Below are 18209 nucleotides of genomic sequence, written 5' to 3'. Positions count from 1 at the left end.
GCCCAGTCATCAACTCAAATGGTGACATTTTGGTTGCAGATGAAGGGGTAGATCTGATGGCCATTAGGACCAGAGGTAATCGGATATCCCAACTTGGCCCAGAATCTGCCACAAACTTCTTTAATATGCTCACAATTGTCCGGTTATATCTCTCTACTGCCCCAGAAGAAGCTGGTCTATAAGCAATATGCAGCTTTCTCTTGACCCCCAGTATCTCCCACATCTTTGTCATTACTTCACTGGTGAAGTGGCTACCTCTGTCTGACTCAATCCTTTGAGGTAGACCAAAACGGGAAAAGATGTGGTTAATCATCAAGGCAGCTGCAGTTTCCGCCTTGCAATTTGGGGCTGGGAGACATTCCACCCACTTGGTAAACAAGCATGTCACGGTCAACATGTACTTATTCCCCCTAGCCGAGCGAATCACAGGGCCTACAAAGTCGATTTGTAAATCTGACCATGGCAGTGTCATTCCCCTCTTTTGTAAAGGCGCCCGGTGTGTGAGGGATGTCGGCTGAAATTGTGCACACACAAGACAACCCTTCAAATATTGGTTGAGGTCCTGGCCCATGTGTGGCCAGTATGCAACCTCTCTTAAGATTTCCAGTGTTGTGTGAAACCCCCTATGACCGGCGGTGGCCGCATCATGGGCGTGACTTAACATCAGGCTTCGGAATGAGGTAGGAACCACCCACTGATCGTGGCCAGCTTTGGATTTCCTTACCAGCAAACCGTCTTGGATCCGGAACATTTTTGGACATTTCATCAACACTCTTAGGTCCTCTTTCCCAATGTAATCGGTATCCGTCAGGGGAAAGTTCTCAGGGTCCTCAAGGTGCTGGTAAAATTTACCAATAATTGGATCCCCCTTCTGAGCGGTAATCAAATCAGCATCAGGGGTCTCCTTACTCCATTGCGCAATTGAAAGGTCGTTGTGAGCATTTGTCTGGGACCTAGTGATAGCAGTGACCTGGATTTCCCCCAACAGGGACTCAATCTCAATTAGATCCCCTTGGATGGCCCCGGTTTTGGCCAGCTGATCAGCTAAGTCATTTCCAGTTTTGTCTGGTCCCTCTACTTTGGAATGACCCTTGATCTTTTTCCAATAGATGGTCATCTCATTCGAGGTGACCAGATCATCAATGTTTTGGATCAACTTCCCATGTTTCAAGGGTTTGTTGTTAGCACATAACATGCCTCTGGTTTTCCAATTAACCAGGTGCTCCACGAACCCGTTCCGTACATAATCCGAATCTGTGATTATGACCAGTTCGTGGAGTTGATGCTGGACAGCAGTGAGGATGGCCTGATGCACAGCCATCAATTCTGCCACCTGACTACTTCGGGGACCAATTTTGTATCCAGCGGAGGGTTCTGGGGACTCATTCACCCATGCATTCCCTACGCCGGCCACCAGTTCTTTCTCCCCGTTGTTGTCGACATGGTAAGAGCATCCATCCACATACACAGTGGGCATTCCCTCACACTTGTCTTCTTCAAAGACTTTGTGGGGGGAATTAAGGTAGGCCTCCATGTTGTCCTTTATTTTTAGACTTTCATCCTCGAGACAGTTTTCTCTGGCACAATCATGCAAGTCAGCCAGACCTTGCGCGAGGGGACTCTTCTTGTTTTGGCCATATCTGACCTCCACAGGAAAGCCTTGCATTGACAGAATCCAGGAAGTAATTCGGGAATTACTCACATTTCCGGCCCGGATTCTGTCACTTTGGAGATATTGCAGAGGCTGGTGTGGAGTCTCCACTATGATGTGCTCCCCCTGGATAAACGGGCGGTAATTCTTCAATGCCCACACCGTTGCCAGGAGTGCCTTCTCACAATCGTTGAATTTTTCCTCCACAGAGGATAAAGTTTTGCTCGCATAGGAGATTACTTTATTGACCTTGTCATGCTTTTGATATAATACTGCCGTCAAGCACGTATTAGAGAACCCCGTCTCCAGGAAGAACTCCTTGTTTCTGACAGGGTAAGCTAGGCAAGGCGCTTGTGAGAGGCTTCTTTTGAGTTGTTTTACTGCCTCGGCTTGTTCTGGACCCCATTCCCACTTGACCCCCCCCTTCAGGAGATGAATCAGGGGTCTGGTGATCTCTGCGTAGCCCTCAATGAACTTTCTGCTGTAATTAGTCAGTCCAAGGAGGCTCCTTAGTTCCCGCAGAGTTGTGGGGTCTTTCAGTTTCTGAAGTGCTTCCACTTTCTTTTCCTGGGGACAGAGACCCTGAGGAGTAATCTCATGCCCCAAGACATTAACACGGGTTCTACACCACTGTGCTTTCTGAAAGGAAAGTTTTGCTCCGGCGGCCCTCAACTGTGTCAGAACATAACGGATCTCCGCTATGTGTTCCTCCACAGATGAACTTTTGATGAGGACATCATCTACATAAGCCAGGTTACCCCTCGCACCCAGGTCGGGCATGGCCTTATGGAGGAAAATGTTGAATTCATTGCCGGAGTTGAGGTATCCGAAGGGAGTCCGGGTCCATGTGTACTGCTGGCCCCCAAAGGTAAAAGCCAGTTTGTATTGGTCCTCCCTGCTGACAGGCACGGTCCAGTATCCATTGGTCAGGTCTATTGCAGTGAATACCTGTGACCCCTGGATCTGGGCCAGCCCTTGGTCAATGTAGGGCAGAGGCCATCGGGAAGTATGGACCCGTTTGTTGAGCTCCCTGAGGTCGGCACAGAGTCTCCACTGGCCGTTTGGCTTCAATATTCCCAGCACCGGATTATTGAAGGTGCTGTGGACTGGACGGATTATTCCCCGGGACTCAAGGTTCTTAATTATTTCAGTAAGGGACTCCATTGATGCGAGAGGCAAGCGATATTGCTTCACAAACACAGGAGTCATGCCAGGGTCCGTGGGGATTGTTGTTGTGTGGATGTCAGTGCGACCACAGTCATATGAGTCTACCGCAAAGAGATCTTGGAAATCCAAGAAAACTTGTTTCAACTTTTGCTTTTGTTCCAGAGTCACACAGGCATCAGCTAGGTTGACTCTCTCTTCCACCATCTGCCTGAAGCCTGGAAAGACTTCTGGTTTGGCTATCTCCGCGGCCTCCTCCAGCTGGGTGGAGAAGTCCCTGGTCAGAGTGCTGATTTGGACCGGAGGCTTCAGGTGGGAAAGGCAGCCCTCATGGACTTGGAAAATCACCTCATCCCTCCTGAAGTCACACGTCACATCTTCCTTACCATAGGGGCAGGAAGTGTACACCAGGAAGTTCCCCCCATGCCGGGTGAAAATCCTGTCTGGTGTTGTATTGTCCTCACTGTCACTGTCAACACAGTCCTTGGGGATTGGTCCTAACAGTTCATTTACAAGATCAATGGAGAAATGTCGGTCATCAACCGCCATTCCAATAATGGTGCCTGCGGCTAGAGTAATACTCTTTAAGTCGCTGTTATCCACCTCTATTAGAATGGGGTCATGTTCTATGTTGACTAATGGAGTCGGGTTTACCCCCAACCCTTGCTGTTGGAGAGAAGCATTTAGATGTATGTAAGCATCAGGGTTTTTCAACTCTTGTCCCCTTTTAACTTTCACTTCCAGGGAGAATTGTCGGGTCCTTTCTGGGATGGTGACTTCCTCTTTAACCTGAATTTCAACTGCATAAGGTAGCAATTGAGCTGACCTAAACGCTTTTTCTGGATCATCAAAGCCCATGGGATTATCCGCTAATCGGGACCAAGCTTTGAAGTTTATTAGGTCCAAACTAATGGCAAAGCGATTGAGAATGTCACTGCCTAAGTAAAAGGCGGCAGTGACGTCTCGCACGACCCAACAATTATGGACTATGCTCTTGTTGCCAATGGAGATTTTGAGCATACACCTGCTTGGCAGGAGATGTTTGGAATTAGGTGCTTCCAGGTCCATTTCCCATTTGTCTATCAGTTTGAAGGTGGGAATGGCTGGATCTTTTGGGAGTTGGCGAAACATGGCTTCGCTGATGAAGCTCTTACCGTTGTTCACACACACTCGAGCGAGAACAGAGTCCTTCCCATCATTTAACTGAACAGGGATGAACAACTGCTCTCCAATTTGCTGAATATCAGCCAGGCTCTGAGCTGATTTCATATCTTTCTGGACTATAGGAGTGGGAGTTTCAGATTGTGGATTAGTATAGAATTTCAGAGTGTTTCCTTCCAGCGTGGAATACCACTTTAGACTGGAAGGAAGGTTGATTTTCAGAAATAGAGAGGACCCCCCATCACCAGTCTGTTGTCCTACTGCTATTACTGTCACGTCTGGAATTTGGTAGTTCTGGAAGTGAAATTCTACTTGGTCAGATTTTTGTTCAACCATGTGGCAGGTGCCGTTTAAACTAACATGGTTGACACTCTGTTTTAATTTTATCGGTCGGCTAGTCTGGGTCCAGAGGACCTTGTTTACGCAATCTATTAGGGGTGACAACCTTCTCAGGAGGTCATTCCCTAGTAAACAAGGGGTGCCCTCTGGGGTCACAACTATGACCGGGTGTTTCAACTTATGTCGCCCAATTTTAATGTCCAAGTCTGCAGTCCCCTCAACGGGAATTTCCTTCCCGTCAAAGTTCTGTAGTTGTCCAGGAAGAGAGGCGAGAGGAATTTGGTAATTCTCTCCCCTTCCTGCATTCAGTTCGTCAAAGGCCCTTCTGGACAGAAGGGTAGCTTGAGATCCAGTGTCCACCAGTGCCAGAATTGTACCCTGCCCCTGTACTTGTACCGGGGCATAATATCTTCCCTCCTTCTCCTCAAGGGGGCACAGATAATGTACATTTTTGGACAACTGGTGGGCTAATTTTCTGGTTTTGGACATCGCTAGCGAAGAGATTTGGGCAGAATTCTGTGGAGAGCCTTGGGAATCTGAAAGAAAAAGTTGGCAACTGGAGATCAGAGCCATTGTGGGTTCCCCTGGTTCCGGTTCTGGGCCGCCCCCCCCTTTTTGGAGGCAGTCCCCAGGATGGGTTTGAACCAGGGGATTTTCTTGCTGTTGGTTCTGGGATGAGATGGTGGGCGGCGGTAGCTCAGTCTCCACATCTCCCCAGTCTGGATTTGCATCCCTAGGGACCCATTTTTCTTTGGGAGGAGTTCCCCCCTCTCTGAAGGAGAAGATCCTTTTCTCAGGATCCTCTGAGGATCCCTCTCCCTCAAATTGGAAGATCTGTACCTCCTCCTCAAACTGAGTCTGTTTGGGTCTTTTGTTTCTCCTACCCCCCCTCTGCTCCTTAGGAGGCAGACTTTCAGGGGCAAGAGATTTCGTTTCCGGTTCCTGGGTTTCCAGGGGCTGTTTACAAGTGAGGAAGGAAGCTTCCTCCAAGGCTTTACACCCCCCTTCCCTTTGTGCCTCCTCCCTGGGAACCGGTGAGTTATCGCGGTGCTGCCCCCGTCATTGTTCTGGAGCACCAGGTCCAGAGTTGGGTGCGTTCTGCGCCGGCATGCTGATCTGAGGGCTCTGCTGCGCCCTCAGTATATGACCCATATCCCGCGCCATGTTTTGAACCTGGCGCTCTAACTGGGAAACCCGCTCAGGCTGATACGGGGCCCTGTTTTCTCCCCTGGGCTGATCCCGGGAAGGGTAGCTATCCCTCCTCTGGTAATACCCCGGGTTGGGAAGATTTGGGTACCCCTCCACCCTTGGCCTCCCCTCTCCCGGATTCAGTGGTCTGGGCTCAGGGAATTGGGGAAAGAAGGATGGATGATTTTGGGGTTGGAAGTCGGGTGGATATCTGGGGAAAAAGTTCTGCCCAGGGTTTGGTAAATTTCTGCCCTCCTGTGGGAAGTTTGGAGGGAAGTTCCCTGGGTTAGGTGCTTGGCTGGATCCCCCCCCTTGGGCTGGAGGAGTCCACACATAACCCAGGATGGGTCTGTTACCTTTGTAGCGAGGACTTACATAGTCAGGAGAGCGAGGGACCCCATTTGTGGGGCTGCCTCCCTGGCTCCCTGTCTGCGACTGGCCCGAGGACCTTCTGGGCCTAGCATTATTAGGTGCAGGTAGGTTTTTAGGCCCCCCCATCTCCAAATCCAAAACGGGGGTGACCTTTACCTCTGCCACCTTGGCAGCAGCAGGGGTGCTGTTGGCTTTGGGGTTTTTCTGGGCATTGCTTTTATTTTCTATGGGCTTCTGCACCTCATAGATGCGGGTAGCCTGTTCAATGACCCAGTCTAAAGATCTTTTCTCGTGAAAATCCCTCACGAGCTGGGTCATGATATATTTGGGCAAGGCATGGAAAAACGTGTTTATAAATTCACGGCTATCCGTGCGCACCCTTCTTGTGGTCTGTGCAAAAGCCCGCTTTAACTCCTGCACAAATTCTTGTGGGGCCTGATCCTCCCCACATTGCAAATTGTAGGCTGCCTTGCGAGCCTCTTGAGGATTTCTGTGAACAGAAAAATGTTTCAGGATGGCCGCCTTATAGGTGGACCATCTTAAATGATTTTGGTCCTCCAGCCCCGCAAAGAAACTGGAGTATTCCGGGGAGAAGGTCCACTTTACATATTGAATGCAGCTTTGGCTGTCCTTCAAATGGAAAGTCTCCATCATTTGTTCCCAAACAGAATACTTAGCGTTCTTATGGTAAGGCGTGATGACGCTCCTGATCGCCTTAATCTGCTTTAAGGGGTCCTTGAGCAAGGCCCTTTTTGCCTTATTGGCCTTTTTGGTTCGGGTAACCCTTGTCCATTCTTCGTCGGACTCAGAGGCACTGCTCCCAGAGGTTCCCGTCTGTTCTTCCAGGTTTTCCCGGATTCTGCGAGCCTGGGAATGGCTGGCAGAATGTGGGGACCTGGTCTCCTGTGTCCTGCGCAGTTCAGAGGAGTCTTCAGATTCCTCCTTGCTGTCAGGATTTGATGGGTACCCCCTCCACTGACCTAACTGGGCAGAGGTTTTCAGGATGCCCTTAATGGGCCTACTCTCCTGGGGTTCCCCACTGAACTGTATTGTACTTGGGTGCCCATACCCGGATGCCCACCCCTCCATTCCTGGATGGTACTGGCCTATGAGCCCCATGCTTCTGGCTGGATAGTAATCTGCCATCCCTGTGGCCCTGTGCTCATGTGCGCCAGGGGACATGGGGGTGGCAGAGTCCAGGGACTGAGAGGTATGAGGGCCTCTGGTACTAGGGCTCCTGAGGTTATGCTCCGGAGTTTCCATTTCCCAGCGAACCTCATCTCTATCCGCCCCTGCTCCCTGTTGCAATGCAAGAGCCTGCATTTGTGCCTTCAGTTCCTCAGTTAAGGCCTTACTCGACTCTATCAGTCTCTCCTGCATCGCTACCTGCTGTTGGAGCCTATCATTGTGTTGACAGAGGGCCTCATTTTCCCTCTGTGCTTCCTGGTTGGTCCTGGAGAACTGGGCCAGTCTTTGCTGCAGGAGGGTTACCTCCTGAGCTGTGTCCCTATTGGCCTGCTCCTTTCTTGCTAGAGCATCCTCCACCCTCCTGGTGTGCTCTAGCAAGTTCTGGTTTTCTTTTTGGAGGTCACCCAGTCCCTGGTGGGCCAGGTGATTTTCTTCCATTTTCCTTTTTAAATGGCAGACTTCCTGGCCTAAGGCGTCTCTTTCCTGACTAAGAGCCTGCATTTGTGCCGCCAGGTCGTCCCTTTGCCTTTGGAAGGCACCAGCTTTCTGGCGCTCCTGATCAAACTCTGCCTGGGTATCCAGGTCTTTCAGGATCAGTTTATTGCTCTCCTCTTTCTCTCTGTCTAGTTGGATTTGCAGGGTGGCTACCTGCTCTGTGCATGCCCTGTTGAAATTGATCTGTTGCTCCAGCTTTTTCTGGCTCTGCAGTAAGGAGTCCAAACTGTCTTGGTGCTCCTTCTGCAGGGCCAGAAATCTAGTATCCTGTTCTGACTTTTCCTTTTGCAGCACATCCATATCCTCCTTTATTTTAGTAATGTACAGTCTGCTGTCATTTTCTGACTCCTGGCTCCTCTGCAGCCTCTGCTCAGAAGAGTCCAGATCAGATTGGACCTTCTGTAATGCCATCTGTTGCCTATTTGCCAGATTTTGGCTTTCAGCACATCTATCCTGCATGTCTCCCATATATAGGTACAGGTATGCTGCTATCCTGGCGATCTTATTGTGTTCCTCTTTGGCTTTAGGAGCCATATATAGTTCACTCAGGGCCACATGTAAGGGACCCTGATCTCTATATATATCTGACCCTGTTTCAGTGACCTGTTGTGTGATGGCCTGCAACCACACATCCTGGCCCTGTTCGGTCCATTCACCTCTCACAAATAGCTTATGCAAGAGGTGCTCTCTGGCTATTTTCATGTCTACTAAGGTCGTCATTCTAGAGATTGGTCTCTGTCCTGACTTACAGAAGTTAGTATTTTATTTTTGCAGAACAGAACTTTTCTTGGAGTGTCCCTTTTGAGGAATGCTTCACAGCGTAATGCAGCGTGGTGATCCGACCGGGTGTATGTATCCCGTCAGTTAGCACACTGTATTAAGCTGCACAACTGGTAAATCTAACCCAACGTCTCGGCTCGAGCCCCCACTTTGTAAGAGGATTCAATTCAGCACTACAGCCAAGTTAACGCCTAGTCTAGAATACTGAATGAAAACCCTTATTGATATATCTTTAGGTCCAGTTCATGCGTTCTGGATGACTACCCTTGTATAACACCCCTCTCTTGGAATCCCCCTGACCCCACTGAGCCAAGAAGTAATTCTGTTTTGCAAGTTTAAAAGGTTTATTTGATAAATTAAAATATATATCACACTTTTTAATAAATTAATAATTGAATATCACACTTAATCTGATATGGTAAATATTAACAACGGAGAATCTGGCACTAGCACACTTCTTTAATCACTAATGAGTTGACATGAAATGGATAAGGTAGCACACTGGTAAATAGGAACAAAAGTATAATGTGGTAGAGGATGCTTTATGTAGGCTCAGGTGGATGCAATATTCAATGAATGCAGTACAGAAAATACGCAATATGATTTCAACCAAACAATGTAATCACTTTTCTCTGGCTACTCCCCTCCCCCCCTTGATGCAAGGCAAGGAAATGGAAGGAAAACACACAGTTCTCAGAAATGCAATCAACTGTAATTCAGTTCAATCCAGCAAGCTTAAACAGAAGTTTGAAAACACAGGCAAATGCTTTGATAGGTGCTAGCAATGAATGAGAAATATGCTGGAAACGCTCTTAATTCCCTTTTAGAGGTTCAGGATGAGTGGTATCTAGTTAATATTAGTCCAGGCTCACACTAGCAATGATGCAGGGATAGTTAGCAGGTTAAACGAATTTCTGGCAAATGAAATCAGGCAGCAGCAGTTTTTTTTACATGTGAAGAAATTGCAAATCGCGGCAAAATTCGCGGATGCGCCGAGCGCTATTACAAAGGAACCGCAAGGACTATCTCTACCGTTTTGGGGTCCTAGGAAAGCCTGGGATCTCAGCTTCCAAATGAAAGTTATTGCAAGTCTCTAGCCCAAACGGTTGCGGAGATATGAGTAATTTAGTAAAGGTCGTTTTTGGTTTTGTAAATTTTAAACGCACACTTTTTCAAAATGACAAATTTTACTAGAAATGACAGGTGACAGATAGGAGGCAGTTCTACTTAGGTTAAATAGATTGAATTAGATGAATTTAAACTAAGAGATGTGTTCTGAGTTTTGCTAAGTACTCACAAGAGATTTTGAACAGGAAAGCGACTTGGTCACGATCTTCAGTCTGGTCAGGTCTTTCCGGATTCTGCTCACAGCGCCTGGTCTGGTCTCGGCTAGGCACAGCACTGATTTCTCTCTGGTCTGGTCTCTGCTAGGCACAGCACTGCTTTCTCTCTGGTCTGGTCTCTGCTAGGCACAGCACTGCTTTCTCTCTGGTCTGGTCTCTGCTCTGGATAGATTGAAGTCTCTAGTTTGGCTTTCTGGAGTTTGATGGAGGTAAGTATGGATTTTTCCGGCAGGGCTTCCAGCGGCAGATGAAATTGAATGTCTCTATGTGTCCTGACTCTCTGCTTTTATCTGTTTCTTGAGAATGGGTGTGTGTGTTGCATCACTAGACTTGCCCCTCTCATTCGTCATTGGTCAGGCTTCCATTCCTCCGCTTGATTGGCAAACTGAACTGTGAGTCAGATTGATGTCATTTTATGATCTCTTGAAACATCCTCCCTTTATCATCTGTGCACCCAAATATATATATGATCAAAATCCATACTTCAGAGTTACACAGTTGTTTGAAATTACATATACATGGTGTGGCTGAATTTAGCCATGTCTATGTCCAAATCTGCTCATTCTCGGAGCTTGCATTCAAAGAGTGTACATAATTGACTTTTTAACTGCTTTTTCAATTTCCGACATGGACCCAACTTTACATACATGTGTGCAGGGGGTAGGGACATTAACTGATGAAGTTTCAGATTTTTAACATGCACACATTTAGAGTAATATCCACTTTTCCGCTAAAACCCCCCTGAACATACCACCGGTTCCTACCACGTCTTAAACTGTGGGCAGAAAAATCACAAGAATTATGGTATCATTTATAAAATTTTCACATGTCCGCACTATGAATTATCCCCCTTTTTATAAAACCATATCCTTGCTGCAGGGGTGTGTCTTTTCAGGTCACATGGTACAGAAACCAGTCTTTCCAGTTTCTGCCAAGCCAGCTTGCTTCTCACAGGCAGTGCCCCTCCCAGCTTCTCCAGGAGGAAGCCACTTTTTACGACGTCTGTAATAAAAACCTTTGCCTGAGTGGAGAGGGCTTTGTTCACTCTCTGGCAGAGCACAGGAAATTCAATTATCAGATAGATGGCATATCCTTTGTGTGGGCAGCAAAAGGAACATTGGCCTGGGAACATAGTTGTGACTCAAGTTTCACTCCTGATGGGATCCGTTGCTAGGCAAAATCAAGTTCCTTAAGCCAGACCTTCAGCTAACTTTTTGTTGCTTTTAAAATAACTTGTAATTTTACACATGCAGCTAGAATGCTGATTCTAAGTGCAAAACTATGACATTTCAACAGTTACAAAGGCATGTGACACCAAACATAGGTCACTCATTTAATTTAACATTTTCGATTTTGGTGGTTTTAAATCCAGTTGCAGTTAGGCTTAAGCTGCTGACTCCATAGCATTTTTGTTATAAGCATTGTTTTTGGTCTCTTCATTTCCCAGATTTTGTAGGCACACAAAACTCCATTCTGCCAAATGTCTGCTGGTGTTCAGTGAATATTTTGCACATGTTGCAAGGTTTGAAATAGGCATTTTGCTTGCCTTCAGAAAAACACACAGTGGGTTTTAAAACGCCGGCTTTTGGATAGTGGTGAGTACTGGTACTGCACCCATTTTTGGGATTTTCTTGGATTAATGCATTCTAAACAGGAATGGTTCTTACATGGTAGTAAATCCTTGCTTAACATTGTTTTGATGGGGCTCCTTACAGTAAGATGGTTATGTGGAACCCCACAAAAAGGGTTGAATCTTTAAAGTGGTCCAATGAGTCACGATTTCAGCAACTTTTTGACATCAGTAAAAGTGGATTTTGTTAACAAAGACCTTTCTTTACCCTGGTGGGTGGCAAGTTAGGTAGCCATTTTGGTGTGCGCACAACTGCGCAGCTTTCCTGGATTTCGGCGCACGTGTGGGTTTTCCGCCATCTTGAATTTCCTAAGCCCACAGCACCAAATGTTGTAGCAGGGTAGCTTAAACGTGGGTCAGGACACCCTACACCATAGCAATAAGAACATCAGCAATACATCGTGTCAGTTGTGCAGAAGAATTAGACCTTATTGAGAACCATAAGATTGCAAGAGCCACTCTTAAGCCACAGACCTCTGTGAGCCCTATTTCAATATAAGATAGTTAATTAGTAGAAGCAGAGATCATTAATAATCCCTATAAACACTTCCCTTTGCATTCCTCACTGAGTGGCATCATGAGCATCCACAAATATAATAGGCACAATTAATCTGTGCCAATGTCTTTATACAAACCAGAAACCACCCCTCGTCATACTATACCTCTATTTCTCTATAGAATCATGATGATTCTATCTGATTGATTCCTAAATTGTTATGGGGCTCAACCACACTTAATCATTCTCCTTTTACGTAGGCATTTCTGGTTTATATAGGAAGTTTTCATCCTACCCACTATAGAGCAGGCCTTCATGAATACATTTTCTAAGCTTTCATTCATCCACATAAATTGCATTGGTGGGAAAAAGCCACTGTAGGGCGAATGGGTTGTGTGCGATTAGCACTGCATCATGTGTCCAAAAGAGTAAGGAATATGGCTGCACTGCTACTGTAGCAATGTCCATTGAGGATTCATACTCTGGAATGTCCTCCCTGTCAACACCAGGCTCGTTCCCTCGTTTCTACATTTCAGGAAGGGGCTCAAGACTCTACTCTTTAAGGAATGGGTCCTCCCTAATGCCTATGTCCACACGCCTTCCACCCCCCACCTAATGTAAGGCTGGGTGACCTGCTCCCCCTGTTTTCTCCCCTGACTACCAAGTTTCACGCTCTCCCCTCCTCCATTGTTAGCTCCCCTCATGAATCGGTGGTTCACTCACCATGTCCTTCCCCCTATGAATTGTAAAGTGCTCCATTGCTTCCTGAAGCTAGATCCACGGTCAATACATACCATCATAATAACAATAATATTTTAATGTATTGTTTAAAGCACGGACCAACTCGAGAGCAGCAGAGCCCTGTTCAGGGTGTGGGTAGGTAGCGTTTTGGTTGGTATCTTTTAACAATAGTGCAGTGCTGTGCATCCAATGAGATTAGTCCTTGGTCAGGTGCTGTTGAAAAAGCCACATTTTGAGAGCTTTGCGAAATTGGATAATTGGGAGGGCTTTCCAAGCCAATAGTTGGAGTGAGTTCCAGAGGGTGGTGTGAGACAAGAGAATTGTTGATGGGTTCCCTCTTTGTAGACTGTTTTGATTCAAGCCAGTTGGTCGATTTGCTGTGTGAGTAGCGTGTTCCACCGGCCATGTGGAGCTTAGCCAGAAAGGTATGCTGGTGTGCTACTCGTGACTGCTTTGTAGATGATGCATGCAGTCTTGAACAGTATCCGGCCGTGGAGAGGAAGCTAATGTAGTTTGCATAGGATGGGGTGATTTGGTCGAATTCCCACACACCAGAAATAAGACATGCCGCAGCATGGGGAACTGCTTTTATGGGAGCCAAGTGAGCAGCTCAGAGCCGTGTCAGGAGTTTGTTTGCCCTATTGATGTGCGAGACTACAAGGGCCTGCACAATGGTCCAGAAGGCCTGTGGCAGGATGAAGGGTTTGACTTTGAGAAAGATGGACATTTGGAGCAAGGGCGTTTGGGCCTTCTTGGCTATGGGTTTCTTGAAGGACAGTCTGCTGTCAGTGGTGAATCTTGAGGATTTTGCTGAGTCCAAGAGTTGTGGGTCAAATACCTTTAGGTGCATATCATTGAGCCATTGTTTGACAAGCTGCTGTTTAGCTGGGGGACAGATGAGTGCGACTTCGCTCTTGGATGGCTTAAGTTTGAGGTAGGCAGTCACCATTCAGGACTGTATGATGGCTAGGTATTTGTGGGGACGAATGATGTCCTATGGCTTTTCTACCTTCATGTACAACTGAGTATCATCCGCAAATTGGTGGATGGATATAAAATAAAAAGGATTGGAGAGAGGATGGAGCCTTAGGGGAGGAGACTGTGAGTAAGTTAGAACACAACTTGTTCATATGGACATTCTCATGTCTGCCTGAAAGTCATGAGGTAGGAGTTAAACCAATTCAGTACTGTCTCAAAGAACCCCATCCTGTTGGCAGGGAGAGAGAGGAGAATGCCGAAGATTCAAATTGGGTCAGAAGTTGGTCAGGTCATCTGGGTCTCTGGCCATTTTTTTCAAAATAGGTCATATGAGAACAGCCTTGTGCGTGTCTGCGAATGGCCTTTCTGTGAGGGAGACATACTAATAATAATATATTTGCATAGAGAAAAGAAGTGGGGATAAACCACTTTATTGCTCTCCTGATCTCAATATTTTAAAGAAAGGGCAAATCAACCCCATACTAAATCTTACTGTACACTCAAGATGCAAATATAATTGCATTAAAATACCCAATAACCTCTTATCAATGCACACTCTCTCTACAGTCTCCCAGATATGCCAACAAAATCAAAGGCAGTGCTTAGATCCATAGAATCATGGCCTAAAATGCCTTTGACAAGTCATATTTCCTCATCTACAATTTCCTGATATTTTAAGGATTACCAAACTGTGCACAGGATCGATCTTCCTAAACACATATGGGCCTCATCACGACTTTGGCGGTAACCCTTAAATCCGGTGGTCGCGCTATTACCGCTGGATTTAAGGATCTGCCAAATCAGGACTTCGGTGGATTTCGCCCCAGCTCTTGGCTGAGGGGAAATCCGCCGAAAATTTGCGCTATTACCGCCGGCGGGAAATCCGCCGGCGGTAAGAGCGCAAATTTTCCCCATTGAGCCCAATGGGGAGTGGGGCATTCCCGTATGGGCTCAATGGGGAATGAGGAATTACATTACCGCCAAACTCGTGATCCGGTGCTATTAGCGCCGGGGAGTTCGGCAGTAGGGCTAATACCGGCAACTGTAATACCGCCGGCGTTACCATCAAAGTCGTGATCAGGCCCATTGTATATTAATGAGTAGAATTTCTCTTTGGCACCATCCTTCCAGATGGGTTAAGATGAATTTACCAATTGCATAGGAAGAATCTAGTACTGGCATAGGGTGATAACATTTAGAGCCTTTTTTGAAGATAGGATCTACAATGGCTATGTTCAGGGTGTTAGGGAGAATTCTCCTTCTAGGGCTAATTTCCCTCACCTAGTAAGTCCCCCAGCAGCTTTGCTGGATTTCTGGAGTTTATTTTTTCCACCTGGTAAGAGGTAACATCCTTTTTCCACTCTTACATGTGTTTTGGCCTATGTGTTGTTACTCATTGTGTGATCTTGGGCACTGGAGCACACCACTCCAAGTGCCCCTGTTCTTGTATGGGTTACACAGCACCTTTAGTGTAGTAACCCAGGGTTGTCTTTTAGACTTCCCTCTTACTCCATTTCGCTGGGGCTGACTACTGTCCCCCAGAGAAAGGTAAAGTTGCCATTTACTTTACATAGTCATTTTTACCACAGACCCAGTACACCCCATCTTACATGGAGTACTGGAAAGGGCTAATCTGTACCCCTTTTCTGTCTGTACCTCCCTGAGCATCGTTTTGCTCTTTTAACATTTAGACTTGGCTAGTGGCAGTGGTATCTACCCTAACTTTTCAACCGCGATTATATTAGATAAACGTGGTACTGTTCTTGGCTATTATATTAGCCTAGAACATAAACCTGCTTGACCAAATCGTCTTTCTTTTGGCTCCGGTTGGGCTTATTCGCCATTTCTTTTTGTTAAAGTCCTTCTTGTGTTTTACTTTGCGCGGCAAATTAGGTTTGCCTTCTTTGTTCACCGTCTTTTGGCGGGCTTCTGCAGAGAAGCCCTCCTCTTGGCGCCTGGGTGTCTAGGTAGACTGAATGTGGGGAAGGGGTGTAGTCACCCCCTGCACAGGGTATCCTAGGAAACCAAAGTCGTACTTTGCCATGATTGGCTGAGGTGGTTGTCCCGGCTGTACAACCCCCCTGCTGCGTGATTGACAGCCAGGCTGTGTGAATGGGGTTTTTGCGCATAAAAGGCAGATCTCTTGGGCTAGAAGTCAGAGTCGCCTCTGGAACTGCAAGGAACCGAAGAGAAGTGGAGAGAACGACGGCTGCTGCAACTACCCCATCCCGGTGAAGCCCTGCTGCAGTCCTGAGCTATCTTCCCTTCGACGACTAAGAGAAGATCCAGTCCAGAGTCTTCTTCCCTTGAGCCTGGTAGGGATAACCAGCTCATCTTCTTCAGCCAGAGATCTCCGCCGTGGTCGAAATCACTGCACACTGCTGTAGTGGTCCGGATATCCACCTGCTGAGCCTCTCCTGTTTTTAAGGAGCACACATTTGCGTTGTCGCTGCTGCCGGCTTCATCCCTGTGTGGTGCAGACCCCCTTCAGACGTCCTCCTTTACAACGAAGCTCTAGGAATCGTGGGTCTGCGGGAAACCAACAGGAACAACTGCCAGGGCACCAGCTGCATCGTGGGAATAAGGTACTGTGTTCTAGTCAAGGAAACTGGGTGAATCCCTTTTCTTCATTCTCAAGGCTCGTCCTTGTTTTCCGTCCTTCTTATAACTTTTGCTTCCGAATATTAACAATATCCAAGTACTTTTTGGCTACACTGAATCGTGAACTGTCTAACGGTGTGATCTTCGGCACAGGCCTCCGGTGTCACCTGGACCTGGCTCCGATCCTTTGACTTTTGAACTCCTGTTTCTGAGTGTTTCTCGATACTGTCTGCCTAACCTAAATATTGCCTGTGATTTTTGCCTCCAACTCCCTCTGGGTATCTCAGGTGCTAAGTGTGTTTTTGCCCCGGTAGCATTTCATGTCACGGATACGCGTTTATTTAGTGTTCCCTAAGGGCAATGCAGAGGATTCTGCCTAACACAGGTTCTAGCAATAAATTGCTTTATTAGGACTGCATTAATCAAGTTTGCTATTGATGGGACACGTAAGTCAATATTGTCTTTACATAGGTTGATTATGAGCAAATCAGGGCATTGCTGTTTTGTTTTTTGTGCTCATCATAATGTCAGCTGTTAGATTAACACTGACTGCAAGCCAGGGTAGGCGTTTATAAATAATCTCTCATAAATCATCTCTGACGTGTGCTAAAAAATATCAGTTCCATTACAAAGAGTTTCAAAACAATTACTCCAGTCTTCTTTAGAGGTGTTAACTGACAGTGGGCAATCACAGGTTCCTTTGAAGGATCCAGCAGCAATTAGAGCCAAGAACAGCATATTGCCTTTAGTCAAATCAACTGCCTTGATGTCTCTGTAGAGGCATTCTTTCTGGTCTTGCTTGGATTTCCTGACCAAATCATTGTAGGTTTGAGGTTAATGGTATCTGAATTACAATTTGACTTGAATTTTTAATTTTCCAGAGAAAGACTACCTTTCGGTATTAAATCAACCCTTATCAGATATGTGACGGTGTTGTCTTTTTTAAACTATTTTTAGTAAGAAAGGTCTTAAATTTGTATGTTAATGACTAGATGGCTTATCAGAGTTGTGCCCATTAGAAAGACATGTTAAGAACTCGTCCCACTCAGCTTTAAGCATGTTAGACAAAATTACTATGCTGCTATCGTTATTCAATAAAAGTCTGCACTGGATTGTACCTATTTTAAAGTGAGTAGTACATATTATATTGTTTATATATAATATATTCTGCATTTAGCCTAATTGGGTAAGGTAGCCATCTTCTGTATTGAGCCTAGCTGTTTGGGGCGGCTACATTCTGCATTCGGCCTAGTTGAGTGGTGTAGCCTTATTGTGTGTTTTGGCCCAATTGTGTAAGGTAGCCATATTTAGCATTTATTGTATTTTAATTGTAATTGGTTATTTATAATGTGCTAAGTACCTAGAGGTTTCTAAGCGCAGACCCGGGGATGAAACCTGTGTTTCTTCATGTCGTCTTGCTTCCAATCCGAGCCCCTTGCTCCTGCGCTATCCTCCCTAGACAGCCTCTTGTGACAGCCTAATTGTGAAAGTTAGCCATATTCTGTGTTTAGCCTAGCTGTGTGGTGTAGCCTTGTTCTGCGGTTTGGCCTAATCATATAAGGTAGCCATTTTCTGCATTTAGCCAATTTGTGTGGGGTAGCAATATACCGTGTTTGGCCTAGTTGTGTATGGTAGCCATATTCTGTATTTCGCCTAGCTGTGTGGGGTGGCCATATTCTGCATTTTGGCCTAATTGTGTATGGTAGCCATATATTGCATACAGTGTTTTCGAAAACCAATCACTCATTGTCTTTCCATGCTATCTTTTTAAATCTAGGTGTTTTCCTAACTCTGTTCTCATTTCGTCTTCCTATGCATTTTAGGCCCTGCTCTCCCTTTGAATCTAGGTGATACATAGCACTGCTCTTTGTACATAGACTGAACCCAGGAGGTAAACATTGTTGTTTGTACAGCTAATCCATTTCTCCCCTGGCAGCTAGCACCTTCGTAATTTAGGGGATGGCACAGGCTCATTCCACTCACTCTGCATTCACATATAATACAAACACTAATGCACAACACCTCTGCCAGAAGAACAAAGCTTCCTTTAACGATACAAATTTGAACTGTAGCTTTCCACAT

The sequence above is a fragment of the Ambystoma mexicanum genome, chromosome 1p, assembly GCF_040938575.1.
Source record: "Ambystoma mexicanum isolate Mex_15411 chromosome 1p, UKY_AmexF1_1, whole genome shotgun sequence".
Classification (NCBI taxonomy): Eukaryota; Metazoa; Chordata; class Amphibia; order Caudata; family Ambystomatidae; genus Ambystoma; species Ambystoma mexicanum.
Note: the sequence above shows the minus strand (reverse complement) of the source record.